Below are 6000 nucleotides of genomic sequence, written 5' to 3'. Positions count from 1 at the left end.
ACCTTGAATTTATCCTATACAACTCCCATATAATATTCTCACCTTGAATTTATTCTATAAAACTCCCATATAATATTCCATCCTTGAATTTAATCTATAAAACTCCCATATAATATTCTCACCTTGAATTTATTCTATAAAACTCCCATATAATACTCTCACCTTGAATTTATCCTATAAAACTCCCATATAATATTCTCACCTTGAATTTATCCTATAAAACTTCCATATAATATCCTCACCTTGAATTTATTCTATAAAACTCCCATATAATATTCTCACCTTGAATTTATCCTATAAAACTTCCATATAATATTCTCACCTTGAATTTATCCTATAAAACTTCCATATAATATTATCACCTTGAGTTTATTCTATAAAATTCCCATATAATATTCTCACCTTGAATTTATTCTATAAATCTCCCATATAATATTCTCACCTTGAATTTATTCTATAAAACTCCCATATAATATTCCATCCTTGAATTTAATCTATAAAACTCCCATAGAATATTCTCACCTTGAATTTATTCTATAAAGCTCCCATATAATATTCTCACCTTGAATTTATTCTATAAAACTCCCATATAATATTCCCACCTTGAATTTAATCTATAAAATTCCAATATAATATTCTCACCTTGAATTTGTTCTAGAAAACTCCCATATAATATTCTCACATTGAATTTATCCTATAAAACTCCCATATAATATTCTCACCTTGAATTTATCCTATAAAACTCCCATATAATATTCTCACCTTGAATTTATTCTATAAAACTCCCATATAATATTCTCACCTTGAATTTATCCTATAAAACTCCCATATAATATTCTCACCTTGAATTTATTCTATAAAACTCCCATATAATATTCTCACCTTGAATTTATTCTATAAAACTCCCATATAATATTCTCACCTTGAATTTATCCTATAAAACTCCTATATAATTTTCTCACCTTGAATTTATTCTATAAAACTCCCATATAATATTCTCACCTTGAATTTATCCTATAAAACTCCCATATAATATTCTCACCTTGAATTTATTCTATAAAACTCCCATATAATATTCTCACCTTGAAGTTATCCTATAAAACTCCCATATAATATTGTCACCTTGAATTTATCCTATAAAACTCCCATATAATATTCTCACATTGAATTTATCCTATAAAACTCCCATATAATATTCTCACCTTGAATTTATCCTATAAAACTCCCATATAATATTCTCATCTTGAATTTATCATATAAAACTCCCATATATTATCACCTTGAATTTAATCTAAAAAATTCCCTATAATATTCTCATCTTGAATTTGTTCTAGAAAACGCCCATATAACATTCTCACATTGAATTTATCCTATAAAAATCCTATAAAACTCCCATATAATATTCTCACCTTGAATTTATCCTATAAAACTCCCATATAATATTCTCACCTTGAATTTATTCTATAAAACTCCCATATAATATTCTCACCTTGAATTTATCCTATAAAACTCCCATATAATAATCTCACCTTGAATTTAACCTATAAAACTCCCATATAATATTCTCACCTTGAATTTATTCTATAAAACTCCCATATAATATTCCATCCTTGAATTTAATCTATAAAACTCCCATATAATATTCTCACCTTGAATTTATTCTATAAAGCTCCCATATAATATTCTCACCTTGAATTTATTCTATAAAACTCCCATATAATATTCCCACCTTGAATTTAATCTATAAAATTCCCATATAATATTCTCACCTTGAATTTGTTCTAGAAAACTCCCATATAATATTCTCACATTGAATTTATCCTATAAAACTCCCATATATTCTCACCTTGAATTTATCCTATAAAACTCCCATATAATATTCTCACCTTGAATTTATTCTATAAAACTCCCATATAATATTCTCACCTTGAATTTATCCTATAAAACTCCCAAATAATATTCTCACCTTGAATTTATCCTATAAAACTCCAATATAATATTCTCACCTTGCATCTATCCTATAAAACTCCCATATAATATTCTCACATTGAATTTATCCTATAAAACTCCCATATAATATTCTCACCTTGAATTTATCCTATAAAACTCCCATATAATATTCTCACCATGAATTTATCATATAAAACTCCCATATATTATCACCTTGAATTTAATCTATAAAATTCCCTATAATATTCTCATCTTGAATTTGTTCTAGAAAACGCCCATATAACATTCTCACATTGAATTTATCCTATAAAAATCCAATAAAACTCCCATATAATATTCTCACCTTGAAATTATCCTATAAAACTCCCATATAATATTCTCACCTTGAATTTATTCTATAAAACTCCCATATAATATTCTCACCTTGAATTTATCCTATAAAACTCCCATATAATATTCTCACCTTGAATTTATCCTATAAAACTCCCACATAATATTCTCACCTTGAATTTATCCTATAATACTCCCATATAATAATCTAACCTTGAATTTGTTCTAGAAAACTCCCATATAATATTCTCACATTGAATTTATCCTATAAAACGCCCATATAATATTCTCACCTTGAATTTATCCTATAAAACTCCCATATAATATTCTCACCTTGAATTTATTCTATAAAACTCCCATATAATATTCTCACCTTGAATTTATCCTATAAAAGTCCCATATAACATTCTCACCTTGAATTTATTCTATAAAACCCCCATATAATATTCTCACCTTGAATTTATCCTATAAAACTCCAATATATTCTCACCTTGAATCTATCCTATAAAACTGCCATATAATATTCTCACATTGAATTTATCCTATAAAACTCCCATATAATATTCTCACCTTGAATTTATCCTATAAAACTCCCATATAATATTCTCACCTTGAATTTATTCTATAAAACCCCCATATCATATTCTCACCTTGAATTTATCCTATAAAACTCCCATATAATATTCTCACCTTGAATTTATTCTATAAAACCCCCATATAATATTCTCACCTTGAATTTATCATATAAAACTCCCATATATTATCACCTTGAATTTAATCTATAAAATTCCCTATAATATTCTCATCTTGAATTTGTTCTAGAAAACGCCCATATAACATTCTCACATTGAATTTATCCTATAAAAATCCAATAAAACTCCCATATAATATTCTCACCTTGAATTTATCCTATAAAACTCCCATATAATATTCTCACCTTGAATTTATTCTATAAAACTCCCATATAATATTCTCACCTTGAATTTATCCTATAATACTCCCATATAATATTCTCACCTTGAATGTGTTCTAGAAAACTCCCATATAATATTCTCACCTTGAATTTATTCTATAAAGCTCCCATATAATATTCTCACCTTGAATTTATTCTATAAAACTCCCATATAATATTCCCACCTTGAATTTAATCTATAAAACCCCCATATAATATTCTCACCTTGAATTTATCCTATAAAAGTCCCATATAATATTCTCACCTTGAATTTATTCTATAAAACTCCCATATAATATTCTCACCTTGAATTTATTCTATAAAACTCCCATATAATATTCTCACCTTGAATTTATTCTATAAAACTCCCATATAATATTCTCACCTTGAATTTATCCTATAAAAGTCCCATATAATATTCTCACTTTGAATTTATCCTATAAAACCCCCATATAATATTCTCACCTTGAATTTATCCTATAAAAGTCCCATATAACATTCTCACCTTGAATTTATTCTATAAAACCCCCATATAATATTCTCACCTTGAATTTATCCTATAAAACTCCAATATAATATTCTCACCTTGAATTTATTCTATAAAACTCCCATATAATATTCTCACCTTGAATTTATCCTATAAAAGTCCCATATAACATTCTCACCTTGAATTTATTCTATAAAACCCCCATATAATATTCTCACCTTGAATTTATCCTATAAAACTCCAATATAATATTCTCTCCTTGAATCTATCCTATAAAACTGCCATATAATATTCTCACATTGAATTTATCCTATAAAACTCCCATATAATATTCTCACCTTGAATTTATCCTATAAAACTCCCATATAATATTCTCACCATGAATTTATCATATAAAACTCCCATATATTCTCACCTTGAATTTAATCTATAAAATTCCCAATAATATTCTCATCTTGAATTTGTTCTAGAAAACGCCCATATAATATTCTCACATTGAATTTATCCTATAAAAATCCAATAAAACTCCCATATAATATTCTCACCTTGAATTTATCCTATAAAACTCCCATATAATATTCTCACCTTGAATTTATTCTATAAAACTCCCATATAATATTCTCACCTTGAATTTATCCTATAAAACTCCCACATAATATTCTCACCTTGAATTTATCCTATAATACTCCCATATAATATTCTCACCTTGAATTTATTCTATAAAAATCCTATAAAACTCCCATATAATATTCTCACCTTGAATTTATCCTATAAAACTCCCATATAATATTCTCACCTTGAATTTATTATATAAAACTCCCATATAATATTCTCACCTTGAATTTATTCTATAAAACCCCCATATATTCTCACCTTGAATTTATCCTATAAAACTCCCATATAATATTCTCACCTTGAATTTATTCTATAAAACTTCCATATAATATTCCCACCTTGAATTTAATATATAAAATTCCCATATAATATTCTCACCTTGAATTTGTTCTTGAAAACTCCCATATAATATTCTCACATTGAATTTATCCTATAAAACTCCCATATAATATTCTCACCTTGAATTTATTCTATAAAACTCCCATATAATATTCCCACCTTGAATTTAATATATAAAATTCCCATATAATATTCTCACATTGAATTTATCCTATAAAACTCCCATATAATATTCTCACATTGAAATTATCCTATAAAACTCCCATATAATATTCTCACCTTGAATTTATTCTATAAAGATCCCATGTAATATTCTCACCTTGAATTTATCCTATAAAACTCTTTGCCACAAAGAATTCCTTGTATATATGTAATATGTACTTGGCGATAATAAATTTGATTGATTGATTTATATAATATTCTCACCTTCAATTTATTCTTTAAAACTCCCATATAATATTCCATCCTTCCTTTTATTCTATAAAACTCACATATAATATTCTCACCTTGAATTTATTCTATAAAACTCCCATTTAATATTCCATCCTTGAACGCACGCCGCGCGCATCAGGTTTTTGTACAATTTGTGAATAATATATATAGGTTCTCCTCGTCTGAGTTATTTTTGAAGGTCAACAAAATACGATTTTCCTGTAATTCATTTCTCACACTCTAGGTATAATAATGAGTTTTCCCTGTGTGGGATTTTTGATAAAAAGGTTGACAACTAGTCGGACAACCCCTTCTCATTCCTCATGTTTGGTCCTGTTAGAATAAAAACACTTATACAATCCTCCCATGCTGGCTCCGTTTCAGTGGTGTTGGCACTTGTGTTCTTCGGTCTCTTTGGACGTTTTTACGTCATGTGAGCCCTGTGCCCAATCAGCGCTGACGTCACTGTCCCCACCTTCGGACAAATCAAGCATCATGAGGCCGTAAGACAGCAGCCGCAGCCCTGGCTTCCTGTCCATGTTCAATACGTCCGAAGGAAGGAACAGTGAAGCTGCCGGTGATTGGGTGCAGGGCTCGTGTGATGTGAGAACCTCACATAAGCCCCGGGACAGTGAGTCTCAACACCGCTGAAGTGGAGCCGGCACGCCAGCGGAGTATGTGTTTTTATTTTAATGAGGCCAAACATGAGGAATGAGCTCACTGAGAAAAAAAAAAAAATATATATATATACTGTATTTTTTGGACTATAAGACGCACCTAGGATTTAGTGGAGGAAATTAGGAAAAAAAATTGAATCACAAAATGTAGTAAATTCTGTACTTAATATCCCCTATCCTGGTATGTATGGCCCCCTCATCCCTACCCTGGTATGCAT

Source organism: Dendrobates tinctorius, unplaced genomic scaffold, assembly GCF_039654945.1.
Source record: "Dendrobates tinctorius isolate UK_male_01 unplaced genomic scaffold, ASM3965494v1 ptg000491l, whole genome shotgun sequence".
Classification (NCBI taxonomy): domain Eukaryota; kingdom Metazoa; phylum Chordata; class Amphibia; order Anura; family Dendrobatidae; genus Dendrobates; species Dendrobates tinctorius.
This window is presented reverse-complemented; position numbering follows the sequence as displayed.